Genomic DNA, 17,894 nt, shown 5'->3' on the forward strand with positions numbered 1-17,894 from the left:
TGTCATCCAGAATGTTATGTAGATATCTTAATCTTCCATTCCCCATGGATGCAAGGTCCCCTTGCATTTTCATCTCTTTTTCTCTTTTTTCTCTCTCCACACTTGTATATTTAATACATACCTATAATATCTAAGTTCTACATGTGAAAGACAATGTGATATTTGATTTTTTTTGGGGGGGGCAGGAAATATTTTATTGACAACCGAGGATATAGCCATAAGAGAGGGAAGCACACGGGACTGCAAACTAAAACCCAATAGCCAGCAAGGGCCATTTGGGCCAGGAACACTGCACCCTGGGGTTCTCACATTTTCCCACCAGTAGACACACAAGATTGGGCATCCAAGGGAGGGGCCAGTGGCTCTGGCGTCCCAGAGAGTGAGAGGATATGTGATGCCACATTATGAGCGGCAGAGCAAGGAGGTAAACGGAAACAAGTTTCTTCATTGCCCAAGACCACCTCCTCCTCTAAGAGCCAACACCAGGTGGAGGACGGAACTACCTAGAATCTTGTAATCAGCTGCTGTCTTCTCACCATTCGTTTGCCACTGTAGACGAGCCGCTGCTGTTGCGGGGGAATTCCTTCTTTTTTCTTCCACACGCTCCTTGATTCGCTCCACCTTGTCTGTGGGTTTGATGTCGATCTCAATCTCCTTTCCAGTCAAGGTCTTCTCTACCGCTGTGGTTGCTGCTTGCTGCTTGCTGCTGCTCGATATTTGATTTTCTAAGTCTGCTTTATTTCACTTAATGTGGCAATTTCCAGCTTTATTTGTTCTCCTGCAGATGACATAGTTTTGTTCTTCCTTATGGCTGAATGAAGGTCCATTTTACTTATGTGCATTTTCTTTATCTATTGATGAGTGTCTAGGTTAGTTCCCTGTCGTCGCTATTGTGAATAACATAGCAGTTAACACGGATGGGCCATCGTGTCTGCGGTGTGCTGACTGAGGTCTTGTTTGGTACGTACACAGGAGTGTGCAAGCTGGATCTTATGGTAGCTCTACTTCAGATTTCTAAGGAACCTTTGAATGGACTCTCCTTTCCTCCCATACCTTCACTAGGATTTAAAAAAAAAAATGATAGTCATTCTCATTAGGATGAAATGGTCTTTCTGTGTAGTTTTGATTTTGCTGTCTTAATGGCTAAGGGTGATTATGACTGTTGCTCCTTTGTTCTTCACCTGTGATGAAGCATCTTTTCATTTCCTTTTTTCTGTTTCTTGGTTAGATTATTTTTAACTTTTGGTCTTTTGATTTGTCTTTTTTTTTTTTTTTTTTTCCAGACAGGGTTTTCTGTGTAGCCCTAGCTGTCCTGGAATTCTCTTCATAGATTGTGCATCTTGAACTCACAGAGATCCACCTGTCTCTGCCTTCCAAGTGCTGGGACTAAGAGCATGCACCATCACTGCCCAGCTAATTTTTTTGAGTTCTTAACATAGTCTAGATATTCATCTCTATGAGAGGCATAGTTTACACTGACTTCTCTACATGCTTTCTTAATTCTGATGATTCTTGCTCAGCTGGGGAGAAGAAGCATGTCAGTTCTTGTGATTACTTCCAGAGCTACCGGGTCTTTTCCAGATTTTTTTTTCCTAACCCAAGCTTCTGTCTTGAAGCGTGCTGTCTGTTTTTCTCTAGGACTTTCAGAGTCTCAGAGCTTACTCATGTTAAAAGGGTCAACTCATTTGAATTGGTATCTGTACAGGGTGGGGGTGGGAGATAAGAATCTAGTTTAATAATTTTACACATAGATGTACAATTTCTCAGTAACATTTACCGAATAGAAAATCTTTGCCCTACTCTGTGTTATTGAAGCCTTTGTAAAAAGTCAAATATCTGCAGCTGGGTGGGCTTATTTTTGGGTTCTCTATCCTAAGTCATTGGTCTACATAGACCGTTTTGTGCATCAGGGGAACTTTATTACATCACTTCAGAGTAACACTTGAAGTCAGGGGTTGAGACATTGCCAGCATTGCTCCTCTGTTCAGAGGTTACTTATTAACTTATTATTTTGGCTACTTGTTCTTGCAGTGTTCTGTGCTTCCATATGAATTTTAGTGTCTTTTTCTACCTGTTTTTGGGAGAATGTGTTGGAACTCTGATGGGATTGAGGTTGAATCCCTTTTTGTTATCCAGACATGTTTACAATATTAATTCTGCTGTTCACGGATGTGGTGGTCCCTACCTCACCGCTGTCCTCACTTTCCTCAGTCACCTCTGCTTGCAGAGACATCTCAGAGACCCCATCTTGAGGATTTCTTTTTCAGATACAGGCTCTGCATCTTTCATGCAGTCATTGTATCACCCGTCACAAGACTGCTAACGCAACCATTCTCTCTTTAATGATATATGCATCAATTTTGATTGTCAATGAACATTGCCTTTCTGAAATAAATTCAAACTGGCTATCCTGGAGTGTTTTCTTTGTGTGTAATGGCTTGATTGTCTTATGTTTTGTTGCGGTGTCTTTGGGAACGGGCTTGGCCTAGCCTGCAGATCCCCCTCCTCCTCTCTCGGTAATGGCTTTTTCATGTTTTAGTGTTATGAAATGATTTAGGGACTGAGTGTTCCTGGCTTTCTGTATTTAGAAAAGTTTGTGTGAAATCAGTTTTCTCTCTTTTTGTTTCTTAAACTTCTCCAGAGAAGCCACCTGGGGCTGTACTTTTTTTGAGTAAATTTTGTTTTTACAGCCTCATTTTATTTAAGATTTTTTTTTTTGAATTTTCATTATAAAACTAATCTGAATTTTGTTCTTCTTTCATATCTGCTAGGCTATCACTTGAGTTAATTGGTCATAGTGTCCTCTCATCTGTTTGACCCCTCCCCCCACTCTCATTGTTTAGTTTGGAAATTTGTGTTTTACATTCTGCTTTTCTTTCTTTCCAGGGCCAACTTTTATTTTTCTAGATTTTTCTCTGTTTTATATTAGTTTTCTGTTTCACCAACTTCCAGCAGCTTATTCATCTTTTCCTTGAGTTTAGCCATTGTCTTCTTTTTCTCATCTGGTTCTTTTCTGAAGTTTTCATTTAGAGGCAGACATTTCCTTCTAATTGTGGCTTTCTCTGCATCCCACAGGTTTTGCTATATCATAGTTCTGTCTACCTTCTGATTTCTACTTTGATTTCTCCTGCCCTTTTGCTGGAGCACTTAAAGAGCCCAGCTGACTTTGCAGACATGAGGGCTTTTTGTCAGTCATTATTTTAATATTAGTCTATTGCTTTAATTTTCTGTGTCCGACAAATATAAAATCTCTTATTTAAAATGTGTATAATTCATCACAACTTCCCATAGGCCCCAGGTTTGCTTTTTTTTTTTTTTTTTAGAGATGTGATTTTCCATGCCGCTCAGGCTGAACTCAAGCGATCTGTCTGTCTCAACCTCCCGAGTAGATACATTTCTATTTAAATCCACTTTTCTAACTTTTCACATGAACTGAAAAGAATGTATACCCTGTAATAGTCAATGTGTAATAAAAAGTACTATGTATTCAGCGTCTCCCTTGGATCCATACTGGTTTGGGTTTTTGTTTTTCTGTCATTGTTGTTTTTGTCTGTTCTGTTTAACAGCTCTATAGCCCAGCTGTGGCTCTCTTTGTGTGTTGCTTTTCTCAGCATCCACAATCCTTCATAAATCTGAATAATCTGAATACTAGGCCTCTAAGTAGCTCAAGTATTTCACCTGCCACAGTTTCTGGCTCCTCTGCTTTGTAGAGTCCAACTATATTTTGTCTGTGTCCCATATGTCTCTATTTTTACCCCCACCCCCCAACCCCCGTCTTAGTTTGGTTATTTCCACTGATGTTACTTTTAGTAGATCAATCTTCTGCATTAGAGACCATCTGTTTAGCCTGAACCTCCAGTGTCTTTAGTTTTTGGTATAGAAGCTGCCTGTGGCTTCTTTAGTTTTAATTATGTGCTGAACCCCACCCCCCCATGTCTTAGAGATGTTTTTCACACTCATTTTAACCTTTCTAAACACTCGGACCTGATTTCCTTTCTTCAAGTTTGCATGCTGTCATTCAGTCATATCTTCTAGGATGCTTGGTGCTTTTTATTTGGTATCAGACTTTATATATGATAGATTTCAGGATGATTGAAGGCTCTGGACAGATTTATTTTCTAGATAGGCTTTTCCTTTGTCCCCCCCCCCCCCAGCTTCTTAAGACTTAGTTCGGTCTAACTTAGAACCCACCATCTTTCTGCCTCACCAGATTTGCATGATCACATCTGGCTCTTTGGACATGTTTGGAGAGATGAGAAACCATGCTAGTTTGATGAAAATTGGTCACTACTTTTCTCATGGTGTGTTCCATTCTGCCTTGCCTTTTCTCCAAGGGCATAACCTGCAGGGTTCCACTAGATAGCCACAGAAATTTTCTAGATTTTTCTTTTTTTGTCAGACTCCAAATCCTGATAATTTTTTCCTCTCCATTCAGTTTTGCGAGGCTGCTCAAAGCTCAAATGACCCCTCAGTCATTTCACTCTCTGCTCCCCTTCCCTGGATGGGAGGCCTCAGGTTACTGCTTTGGAGTTCATAAATCTCTTAAGGAGAAAGATTGATTTTTGTCTGTCTTAAGTCATGGCTGCTCAATTGTTCGCTTTATTTGCACCTCTCTTATCTCTCATGATATTTTACATATTGTTTAAACTTTTGGTTTTTTTCCCATAGGGAATTTTTGTTTATCATAAGCTGGTTCAACATGGGCAGAATCATTTGTGAGCTGATCTTTAGTAAAAAATTATCTGTATTGCTCAACTTGTAGGTCACAGATCTGAGACACTGAATGGCTTTGCTGAGGCGACATAAAGTGCAGACTCAGGATTTGAATTCAGTCTTCAGACTCCAAATGCTGCTCATGATATTGTAGATCCTTGCAGCACCTGAATCTGAAGAAGACTGTCACTTCAACTAGAGCAACAAAGAGGATTTTGAGAGAGAGAGAGAGAGAGAGAGAGAGAGAGAGAGAGAGAGAGAGAGAGAGAATGGCTGCCAAGCTAACAGAGGCTTGCAGGCTTCTTCACCTTAGCTGGTATTTGGTGTTCTTGTCCCAAGCTTGGTTGAAGCCATATTTCTAGTGAGATGGTATTCTCAACTTATTTCTATTTGTTTATGAACACAATATGAGACCTGAAGATACACCCATGACACCGCAGCCACAATGGGTTTGAAGAGGTACAGTTGCAGGAGAACTGTTCAGGCAATACTGATCTCTAGCAGTTGATGGTGAGAAAACTGGGCAAAGACCTATACTGTCTTTGGGAAAGGTATGCAGTGATATAAACTGCACCCAAAGATAATTGACTCAGGATAAGAAGAAGAAATAAGCACTGTATTCATAACACCAGGAAGCACAAGCCAGTAAACTTGGTTAGAATAGCTTGTCTTTTATAGCTATATAGCGAGCCCACAGAGAACACATTATATATATATATGTATATATACATATATATAATGTATATATACATATATATAAATATATATATTTGTGTATATAAACAAATATATATATACGAATATATTTGCATATATAACATATATTTATATATATTTGTATATATACATTATATATACAAATATATTTGTATAATATATATTTATACATATATATTATACAAATATATAATATATATATATATATATATATATATATATAGTGCTCAGGACGGACCCAGAGTTTGATGCATGTGAGGCAATCATTCCACCCCACTAAACCACCATAGTTTAAGTACATACCATGGTCCTCTAATGTCCTTTTGAACTTTGATCTTCTTAGCTGGAAGCTATCCAGAGAATGCAACCTGTGGGGCTATAGGTATCTTCATATTAGATATGGGTACAGCAAGCCCCACTGTGGGCTCAAATACCATCTACGCCCTCCCATATGACTGCCAAATAATTTATAAAAACTATTTGTTTGGTATCCCTGAGTTGCATGTCATACTCTGGGGAGAATCATTTTAATTTAATCCCTCAATAGGAAGAACACTTTTTTTTCTTTATTAGACATTCATTCTTTGCTCTTAGCATCTGCATGTGCATTCAATGACCCTTTTCCAGAAAGTGGGGCAGGCTGTTGAGATTTCTGATGCATTTGTTGAATTTTTAATAGAGAAAAAGTTGGATCATGATGTTGCAACAATAAAAAATCCTATTTTTGAGCATATCGTCTTGGTTGTCCAGATTCTTAAAACACAAATCTCAAGCCATTAATGTAAATGGATTTGGCAGAACAAAGTTATCCTGTGAGTAGCAATGAGAGAAGGAAAGGAAAAAGAAAAAGAAACCACAGTGGGAACAGAACTGAACAATCCAAGTGAACAGGCGAGAACAGAAGCGCTGCATACAGAGCTGGCTAGTGTTCCCACAGCCCCAGAGATCCTCGGAGAAAGGTGCTACCCCAATCATAAATGAAATAGATACTTTCCCACATTTCTCATATCCTTTTGCTGACCTTGGTCGCAAAACATATACAGCTTCAGATTACTGTTCAATTAAATTATATTACAGGAGACCTTAAAACAGTGGCTCTTGGGAACTCAGGAGAGAATTCACTGGCACCTCTCAAGACCTTGTTTTCCCATCATTTTTGATATCTGATCGTTCTGGGAGTGAAATTTCTGGATTCATGGAAGGGGAACGTGAAGACTATGGACTCAGCTGCATCCTTGTCAATCATCCTGAGCCGAGATTTCATGTTCTCCCACTATTCACTTTCTCCCAGGAAACACATCTGCAGTTCTAGTCATCTTGGTTGTCTAGATTTTCAGAGTTCCACTCTGAAAGCTGTCCGAGAGCTGGACTGTACACTTCTGAAGTCATTTAAAGTGGTTGTGTGAACACTGCATTAGGAAGCTGAGAATTTGGGGTTCTGCCCAAGTATGTGACCTGTTACCAGTTCTCTGGAGCCTCACACTGAGTCTTCAGCATCTGGCAGTGAGTCTTGGATGACAGACACTCCTATTTGCTGAATAAATAAATATTTGTGTGTGTGTGTGTGTGTGTGTGTGTGTGTGTGTGTGTGAATAGGTTGCCTAGAAAATAGAAATATGCCATGTGGGAAAGTTATATGTAGAAAAGGAGAAAGAATGGTTACTTGAAAGAAGAGAAAGTGTTGTGGGCTGAAGAGCTTTTCCTCTATAGGGGTTAGCACCAACTTGATCTTGACATGCAAATTTGTTAGGTAGTCAGTATCTCCAGATCTGCAACATTGTCAAAGAAGGAAAGATTTGTTTCTCCATCTCTGAGCACATGCCTTCCAGAATAGCTTGGAGGGATCTGGCAACCAGGAATCTGAGCGAAGTCTCTAGCAGCAGTCTGTGGTTTGGTGTCTAGTCACCTGATGAAACTCAAGGGAGTTTATCCTGTGGCAGATAGCCTTTAAGAGGCATGCTTCTCAGTAATTACTCTTTCCAGGTTTTATGTCCTTCTGTAACTTCTTCCAAAATTGAATAAGCCTGATCTGTGCCACAAGCATAACCCTGAAGAAATACCAGCAAGTGATGTGTGTGTGTGTATGTGTGTACATGCATATGCATGCAATTGTATGTGTGTTCACATGGAGACCAGAGGTTGATGGTTGATGTTGAATGTTTTCCTAAGTCATTCTCTTAAAAAACATCTATCTATCTAACTATCTATCTATCTATCTATCTATCTATCTATCTATCTATCTATTTGTGACAGAATCTCTTACTGAGCCTGGAACTTGCTGATTGGCTAGACTCTCTAGCCAGTGAATTCCAGGGCTCTTCCTGTTCTCTGTCCTCCTGAGAGAGCTTGGGTTACAGTCAAGTGCCACTGCATTTGGTTTTTTACATGGATGCTAGGGATCCAAAGTTATGTCTTCATGCAAGCATTTTAGGGAGTGAGCAACCTTACCAGCCTCCAGCAGCCTCTAATTTTGAGGTTGTCTCCTAAAGGACATATTACTTCTTTGCTTCTGATGGACCTATATGTTGGAGGGAAGCCAGGTTCCATGTCATGAACATACCCAGCCTGTGGTTGGGAACTGACACCTACTGATGGCCATGCTGAACCCTAGCTTTTATCTTTGTAAAATGTGAACAATCCATCACATTTCAGGAGTTGATTAAAATTCAATGATAGAATATGTGCCAAGTGTTTAATGTATTCTCCAGGTGGGCAAATTTTCTTGGCTCTATTATATCTCATGACAGGTTCCTACTAAAATCAATCAAATTATCTTTAGGTGAACACATCGAGTTTTACAAAGTTTACAATTTTAAAATCAAATCTTTGTAATAAGTATTGCTGAACACATTTATCTAAGTCAGATTTTTAAAAAAAAAAAACACTTATTTATTTATTTTATTTGTATGAGTACACTGTTGCTTTTTTCAGACACACCAGAAGAGGGCATCAGATCCCATTACAGATGGTTGTGAGCCACCATGTGGTTGCTGGGAATTGATCTCAAGACTTCTAGAGGAACAGTCAGTGTGCTCTTAAGTACTGAGCCATTTCTCCAACCCAGATTATTTCTTTTTTTTTTTTCAATCACATTTTATTCTATCCTTTATTTTCTTTTTAAAATTCATTTTATTGCATAATTTATTTACATTTCAGATGCCATCCCCTTTCCCCATTTCCCCTCCATAGAAAACCCCCATCCCATGCCCCTTTCTCCTTTTTTCTTTCGTACAATTTTTTTTTAATGTTAACCAAAGGCTTTATAAGTTTGGTAATGCTCAATATCAATTAGAATTGTAACCTAATACCCAACCTAGATATATCAACCATCCTTGACTGGCAGACTCCATGTCTGTCCCCCCTCTCTCTTTCTCTTTCTCATCACCTAGTTCCTCCTCTCCTTCTCCTCTTCCTCTCCGTACTCCTCCCACCTTAGCTCCTCCTACATATCACCCTTCCTGCTAAAATAAAACTTTTCTTTCAAAATACTGTCAGAGCATAACTATACCAATTTATGTCAGTAAGATGCAAGATAGACCTAATACCCAGTCCATCATTTTAGAATGTGTTTACTAGAATGTATTAGAAACTGCTAACATGAAGGTTATGAAATATTACATGTGAATTGGCCCTTCTTATTTTTTATCATGCTAGACTCATCAAAAACTCAAGAGTAGATGTACAAGGGACCATGTTATTGTGTATGAGGACACACCACTTCTAGCAGAAGGGCTTAAGAAGAGAAAGATTTGGCTTTAAAAACAAAATATTCAATATAACAGTCCCCTCCCTTGGTTAGCCTCTAAAATAATAAAAAAGGGGGTATTGTCTCACTTCCTACCTTGTTTAAGACAGAGTTCTTCTCTGTGTACATTGGGCTAGCTGGCTTGTGAAGATCTTCACCCTTGTTCTCTCATATCACTGTAGGAACAATGCAATTTATAGGTACATGGTACCTCATCAAGCTTTATGTGAAATCTGGGGATTTGAACCTGAACCCTCAAGCTTGTGTAACAAGGTAACTCTGAGTTACCTCTCTAGCACCCCTCACTCCCCCTCGACATATTTGAGATACGGTTAAAGAAACACTTTCTCTGAACTCATTTTTCCTCATTCATGTTTAAGTTATTATTGCCAATTTAATCTTTTTGATAGAAAAAATATTAAAAAATAACTGTGCAGAAAATGTAGATCAAATAAACCCTACTCTAGGTTAAGCACGTGGTTGACTAATTTCTAGTCCTTCATTCAAAATTAGCGCTTTCCTTCTTCCCATTGACCTTTCCCACTCACCCTGAAAAGGAATATTTTCATCTTTTTGTTTCTTGTACATATCCCACGATGGTATTTCTTCATCAACAACTCAGTCAGCTCTAGCATCACCTAGAAAAGGCATTTACAAGGAGTCTAACTAAGGAGGGAAGATCCAACCTGAATGTGGGTGCTGGAGTCACACTCTCAATAGAAAAGAAAAAAAATTAAAGGTGAGCTGAAATCAGGCATTTATCCCTCTTGCTTTCTAATGGGGTTACAGTGCAGCCAGCCACCTTACATTCCTGCTGTCATTCCCTCCATGCCACGATGTACTATACTCTCAGTCTGTGAGCCAAGACAGATCCCTCCTTCCTTAAGTGGCTTTTGTTAGGTATTTTCCATAGCAGCGAGTACAGTAACTAATACAGAAAATTAGTTCTGAGAAGTGGGGCTGTTGCTATGACTGTAATAATTCATAGGCTTATGGAACTAGTTTGCAGGAAGAAGTCGGAGAGTTTGGACCTGTGGGTTGCAGAGACTCTAAAGTGCTGTAATCAGAGCCTAATTGTTGATCTGGGTGGGAGCAAAGCAGAGTGCTGTGGGATAAGTGGATACCAGGGTCTGAAGAGATGGCTCGGAGGTTAAGAGTGAGTGCTGCTCTTACAGAAGACCCAAGGTTGGGTTTTAGCAGCTGCACTGTGTGGCTCACAACTGCCTATAACTTTAGTTCTAGGCGATCTGATGTCTGTATTCTCTACAGGCACTGACACACACACACACACACACACACACACACACACACACAAACACAAACACACACGAGAGAGAGAGAGAGAGAGAGAGAGAGAAAGAGAGAGAGAGAGAGAGAGAGAGAGAGAGAGAGAGAGAGAGAGAGAGAGAAGGAGGGAGTGGGAGAGGGAAGGGGGAGAATACCTAAATGAGGTTGAATTCAAAACTAACAGACCAAGTTGTTTGGTGGAGGCAACTTCTAGTCATCATAACATCCAGGCTGTCTCATGGTTATTGCTTTCCGGTCTTATTCAGATTTACAGTGAGAGAAAGCAGAAGGATGTGAAATTCTGTGCAGCTTTAACAGGAGTCTGAGTGAGCTCCTGTTAAAGTTATAGGTCGTTGCAAAGAAAGTAGCTGTAATTATTAAAAATATTAGTGCCATTAAAGAGAAACCACATAGACTGCACTGGGATAATAGGAAAGGGGGTTTGGGAGCAAGATATCATCGTTTATTGAAGCTTCTAATAATTCAAATTCATTTGAAAAGAGAAGCTCTGAACTGAGAAAGCCATCACAGGATCCTTGTTCTAGAATGGCTTTCTAGGGAAGTGTTTACCAAGGTTCAGCCTGTAAAGGCATAGAGTGTTCAGGCTAAATCTCAACCTGTCAGCAGAACTTGGAAGCATTGTCCACATGGTACTGGGTTTGCCTGCATGAAGAATAAAAGAATAATGGGACCATGGAGTCCAGCACCAAGATTCCAGAAGCTACTAAGCCTGGCATTGTGAAGTGGGGTCCAAGTCCCTAAAAGAATGACTGGAGAGGCTACTCTGTGAAGCCATGAATAAGAAATCCTGAGCCTGCCGGGCAGTGGTGGCACACACCTTTAATCCCACTTGGGAGGCAGAGGCAGGCGGATTTCTGAGTTCGAGGCCAGCCTGGTCTACAGAGTGAGTTCGAGGACAGCCAGGACTACACAGAGAAACCCTGTCTCAAAAAAAAAAAAAAAAGAAAGAAAGAAATCCCGAGCCTTACTAATATAGATGGGGATGCTGTGGATGCTTGCAACCAACCATCGGACTGAGCACGGGAACTCCAATGGAGAAGTTAGGGGGAAAAGTTAGGGGGAGAAGTTAGGGGAAGGACTGAAGGAACTGAAGGGGTTTGCAACCCCATAGGAAGAACAACATCAACCAACCAGATCTCCCAACCAGATCTCCCAGAGATCCCAGAGACTAAACCACCAACCAAAGAATACACGTGAAGGGACCCATGGCTCCGGTTGCAGAGGATGGTCTTGTCTGGCATCAATGGGAAGCCCTGGGTCCTGTGAAGGCTTGATGCCCCAGAGTAGAAGAATGATAGGATGGAGAGGCAGGAGTGGGTGGGTGGGTGGGTAGGGGAGTACTCTTGTCGAGGCAGGGGGGAAGAGGGTAAAATGAGGGGTTTATGGAGGGGAAACTGGGAAAGGGGATAACAATTGAAATGTAAATAAACAAAATAGATAAATAATAATAATAATAATAATAATAATAATAATAATAATAATAGAAACCTAAGTTGCAAAGGAGACCACAGGAAGTTGGACATGCCAGGGCATCGTGATGTCTGTCAGGTAAAACTGTGAGCAAAGAATGGAATTTGCCCCACTGAGAGCTACAGGTATTTTGGGCAGCAGAGTAGGTGTATAACTACCCAAGGTTGTTGAGGCCACTACAAGCCGTAGGTGACAGACATGGCTGAAGGGTTTGGAATTTTCTCTGGCGAACTTTCAGTCTTCTTTGGCCTCATCTTTTCTTGCCCTCCCCCCCTCCCCACCTCATTCCTCCATTTAGAGTGGGAGTGATTATTCTGTGTCATTGTATACTGTTCTTTTTAAAGGTGCAAGCTTTCACAGTTAAAGGATTACCTTGACTCTTAAAAGAGAATTTGGATAAAAAAACACTTAGAGATAGACTAAATGCATCTTTCATTATGAGATGGCCATGACACTTTAGGACCAGCTTTGGAAGGTTACAGTTGAGAAGTTGGGAATCGGTGGATTTGTGGTGACTAACCTTACAGGATTTGAAGTCCTTGAGACACGCCACTGTGGACATCTGTGAGAGTCTTTCCACAGAGGCTTAATGGAGGAGAGAAGACCTACATCAAATGTGAACACCACCACCCCATCTATTACAGTTCCTGGCTGAATAAAATAGGCAAAAAGAAGAAACCAGCTAAGTACCAGGATTAGTTTCTCTCTCCTTTGTGGCTGTAAACCAGTGTGACCAGCCACCACATGCAGTGTCCACCAGGCCGTCCTGCCATGATGTACCATATCCTGTCTTAAACCACGAGCCAAAGTCAATCCTTCTTTCCTTGAATTTATTTGCCAGGTATTTTGTCACAGCCCAGAGAAAAGTAACTAACACAAACCTTATTGACTTACTGGTTTCCTGTTGGATCTTTTCTATAACTTCTATTCCTTATTCTAGAGTTGTTTCCACCAACAATCTTTAATTTTTAAAAACTTAGTGTAGGAACAGGGAAGTACTGTAAAGATTATATAGTACAATAGTCTTTAAGAGCAGACTGATGGGGCTAGGGATGTAGCTCAGGGGTAGTGCATTTATCTAGAGTGTGCAAAGCCCCGGGTTTAACCCTTAGTGCTGTAACAAGCAAAACAAGCACAGTGTGAAGATCAACAATGTATTTTTCACACTTTTTCCTTGTTTAAACCCAATCTCTACTGAGAATAAACTGCTATTTTGTCTCCTATCAGACGTGTTAGTTTTTATGTTATTCAGTTTCATATGAGTAAACTATATGATTATGTTCTTTTATTTCTGGATTTTTGCTCAACTTTTTGTATGAGATTCATTTTTCTATTGTTTTTGTTTTTTGAGACAGGGTTTCTCTGTGTAACCCTGGCTGTTCTGGAACTTGCTCTGTAGACCAGGATGGCCTCAAACTCAGAGATATTCCTGTATTTGTCTACCTAGTTCTGGGATTGAAGGTGTGTGTCACCATGTCGGGCTGAGATCCATTGTTTTATTGTATCAATAGTTGTCCTATTTAAAGTACACAGCAGTGCAGTTTCCTTTGTAAACAAAACAAAGGAAAACAAAATACCAAGCCAAAACAAAAATACCCAACCCAACCCAACCCACAATTTATTCATCTTATTGTAGGCACAATATTATATGATCACATTTTTTCATAGCATACCTATAAATTATTCCTTTAATCAGAATAGAGCATTGCTCACTGTATTAATACCTTCCTAGTATCTTCTGTCAATTTTCAAATCTTTCTCACTTAAAGAAACAACATAATTACCTAATTTTAACTATCCTTCAAAGCCACTGTCATAGAATCCATTTAGTGACGTAAACACATTTTCTATTCATTTTGTTGAGGGCACTGAAATTTTATATATGCTTTTCTCAAACTCCCACAAGCAGCCAGGGAAGCACTTTTATCCAAGATGGAGTTAAAAACTGGTTTAAACGTCTAGAACACTTACTTATTATTTTTTCAGATGACATGAAATAATTGAAATGAGGAGTCTTATGTAAAATTTGAGACAACAAATAATTCACGATTGTTTCCTGTGATCACTGGAGACAGACAGAAAAGAACCCAAAGGTTTGACAGCTGGCAGAACGGGTTCTTCAAAGGTGGGACAGACAGCCATGTTCTATTTTCTTTGGGAGCTATTTATCACTGTCAAACACACACACAGTGGCTTCTCTTTTACTTCTGTTTAAACAAGAATATACTTTGCATCCTGACATTTCCCTGAAAACAGAGAGTTTCCTTTATTATCAGGGCATATTTCAAGCTTCATATCCACTGTTATAAAGGCAAGCTAAAGTTTTTGAGGATGGCTTTGTTGAACAATGTTATTTCCTTATAAAGACTCATAAGTTAGCTTTTTAAATGTGTATCCTAAACAGCCTCTTCCTGTCTCAGTAAACCCAGACAATTCTTTATTTTCTATTATGTTCTTACTAAGCTCAACTTTAATCTATAAGTAGTCACATCAGCTTTTATGTATGTGATCTGGCTCACTGACTCTTTAAATATCACTATTCGTGCATATCTTAGGAAAGAAGCAAGCAGTTTAAATATGTGAGTCACAGCTGAAATTAAGATGACTTTCTTAGAATGTTTACCTCAACTTTGTGTAGAAATTCCTGTTTAGTAATTGACTGGCCTGTAGTCTTGTAACTGAGAATATAATGGGTTACTTTCTACATGAGGTAGGGAACTATGTTAGAGACTTTTGTTTGAGAATAATGGCGAGAAAATTACTGAGAAAATAATTATATATGTATACCATGTTCAGCCTTTAAGTCCTTAAAACAATTTCTAAAATGATGTAAGGAAGTTTCATAAAGTTGACATACCCTTTCTTTTTCTCATATAGGACATGCACTCAGAGTGTGAAAATGGTAGAACATAACAACAATTGCATAGTAGAGAAAATTTCATGTTAATATAGAATAATTCTCCATTTGAATCCCAGAATCCTACAGCTTAGTGACACTTAGGAGATACTTGAGTTTAGTGGTTGGAATGAGAGACAAGATTTGGTTGGATCTCAGACACACCCATATGTTTATAGGTCACCCACTGATGCCTTTCTATCCCATGTATGGGGTGAGTGGTTGTGTCAGAGATGAAACAACCTACAAAGCCTTAGATATCTGCCACCTGTATCTTTACAGAAAACATTTGTTGACTCTTGTGCTAGATCCCAATATGGATTTGATTATGCAGAAGAAGACTCTTGAATATACTGTGATTTGGCTGAGCCTCCCAAGCTACTGTCTAGATGGAAAGAAAATCTATGAATATTATCAGTACAACATTAATTCTGAAAACTGATTCCTGCCATCGAATGTATAAAAAAACTGTAGAATTTCAATGGAACCATAGGGAAGGCTCCATGCAGAAGGTGAAAACTCCTTTTGATGGATGGGTGGAATTTAACTATGCCCTTTTGTGTATAGAAATTTTCTGTTAAGTGGCCATGGATGAGAAAGGCTGGGAAGACAGTGCATGATCAATGATATCTAGGGTTATTTGGAGGAGTAGGAAGGTCTGGGAAAGAGTCAGCGGGAGATTTAAGATGATAGGCTTAAAGGGGGTTGGAGTAAAATCAGGGCATCATGGAGGATTAAAGCTCACAAAGCCTGTGGCATTCTCCTTAAGACATGGAGCCGAATAGTATAGATTGCCCTGGAATTGATATCTTTCTTTTTAAGTACAAAGGAAGGGAAGTGACAGTATGTGAGTCTCAAGATTCCTTCTGCTTTCTCAGATTGGTTGTCATGAAATAAAAGCTACTCAAAAACCCATGTGTTGTTGAAAAAGCAAGTCCTCCTCAAATATTCATCAGGGAATGGAGACCTTATGCCATACGCATGTAGGCAAGACATCCTGCAAGCAGATCTTCCAGCTGGGCCTTCAGATGGCTATGGCTGTAGCTACAACCATATAAGGAACCCGAGACAGACCCACCAGAGAAGCTGATTTTGAATTCTTGAGCTTTAGAAATTCTGAACTCGTGTTTTAAGAAAGTCACTTTTAGAGAAAATTTGTTATGAAGCACCAGGCAGGAATAGTTACCATCTTAATAGTATTGCTTTACACACAACAAACCTAATACTTTTAATTAATTAATTTATTTATTGACTCATTCATCCATGGATTATTGTCATTAGGATATTCTCTGAAGACTACGTTATAGGAGCCTCATATTCTGGTTTTGTCAGTCAGGAGGAGCTCACAGTAGGCACTTTGTCGCTCTTCTTTTACAGTTCCTTATGGGTCCATAACTTTATGCCTGCTGAACTTCAGGGAGTTCTCTGGCTATAGGAGCATGCTCAACTTTAGTGTGGCATAGGGTGGGAATGGCAAGAGACAATGCCCCAGGAGAAATGCTCAACAAATGAAGGGATGAAGTGTGTTAGTAAATTTCCCAGCATGACATCTCAGAATAGGGAAAGTCTGAGGTGTATTCCTCATAATCTCCCTGGAGGTCCCTTGGGAAGGAGGGTAGGTTGTCCACAGAGACAACTGCTGCAGCCTCATAGTCTTGGTCGACTTATCTCACTCTCCTTTCTCTAAGTACTTCTCAGCACCAGCTCCCTAATTTGTGAGTTGTGATCACTGCTTTTATTGGGTTCTGTTGTTGAGGGAATCAGACTAGGAGAGGGATGGAAGTCTATATGAAAAACATTGGCTTTAAGAAGGCAAGAGAAGTGTCATGGAAGACAGACTTGACAGAGATGCAACAGGACTCCATAAAGGCTACTGTGGAGATAGGTAAGCCAATCATCTTAAGAGGAAATTTGTTATGAAGCCACAGGCAAGAATAATTGCCGTGGTCATTTTCAGTCCTTAAAATACTCCACACGCAGGCTTAAAGTTTGAAATCCTGAGGGAGAAGTCACATGTAAAGAGTCTGACAGTTGTTCTAACCACAGTAGCTGGATGCCCAGGATTGTGCTTATGCCTCACAGGATAGCCCCAGTTTCACCAAGCTCTCTTAAGCCTTACATGATAACTGACACCAGAAGACTGTGAAATCCAGAGACTCATGGCTTGGCAATCACAACTTCTCTTGGTCAGCTGACTCTGGGTCAAAGTTGTCATTGGCCTTTCCTGAGAATCTATTTAAAATATTTACATTTAGTTATTTTTTTGTGTGTATGTGTGTGCGCACATGCGTTCTCGTGGATGCGTGGATGCCTTGATGTGTTTATGGAGGTTAGAAGACAATCAGATTGAGTTGACTTTCTCCTTTCACAGTGGCAGTCTCATGGATGAAATTTAGCTTGGCAGCAGCCACCTTTACCCACTCAGCCATCTCACAGGCCCCCATGAGAGTCTAAATATAAATTTATTATAAGCTCAAACCTAAAAAAGGAAATGTTCCTTTAAGATCCTGACTCACAATTGTTCAAGGTGCACAGAGTAAGACACAGTGATTCCTCATCCCTAAATGGGACATGATACATTATACCCTTGCTTCCGTGGCTCATGGGATCATTGAGGAAGAGCAAAGAGAGAAGATTATAATGGCCTGAGGTGGCAGATGATTCTAAGGAACTTGTTTTCTGGACACAACAGGCTTGCTTACAGTGGTTGTGAAAGTATGACCAGAACCAGTGAAAGCACAAGCTGGAAAATCTTTCAGCATGGAGAGATAAGGTGCGCACAAAGTCTCACCTTCAGCTGAAGAGCTACTGTCATTTGATAGCTGCTGGAAGGGGACACTTTTTCGTTAAGACTGTGACCCCTGGTAGGCCAACCATGCTGTATGGATGGCTACACTCTCGGAAGTATATGAGCAGCACAAACTGGACTTGCCAGGAATAAAAAAAAAACCCAAAAAGAAGGATATGATGTTGGGTATTTAGGAAAGAGGGGGCAGATCTTAGGAGTTGAACAAATATGACCGAAATACAATGTATAAAATTCTC

General features: G+C 39.9%; 1 pseudogene; it reads right to left on the minus strand.

The window, feature by feature from the left end:
* Positions 1 to 200: 200 nt before the first annotated feature.
* Positions 201 to 9,763, minus strand: LOC143441232 (ubiquitin-like protein NEDD8; annotated as a pseudogene).
* Between the last annotated feature and the right edge of the window lie 8,131 nt (positions 9,764 to 17,894).

This window comes from Arvicanthis niloticus, chromosome 2 (genome assembly GCF_011762505.2).
Source record: "Arvicanthis niloticus isolate mArvNil1 chromosome 2, mArvNil1.pat.X, whole genome shotgun sequence".
In the NCBI taxonomy this organism is placed as follows: Eukaryota; Metazoa; Chordata; class Mammalia; order Rodentia; family Muridae; genus Arvicanthis; species Arvicanthis niloticus.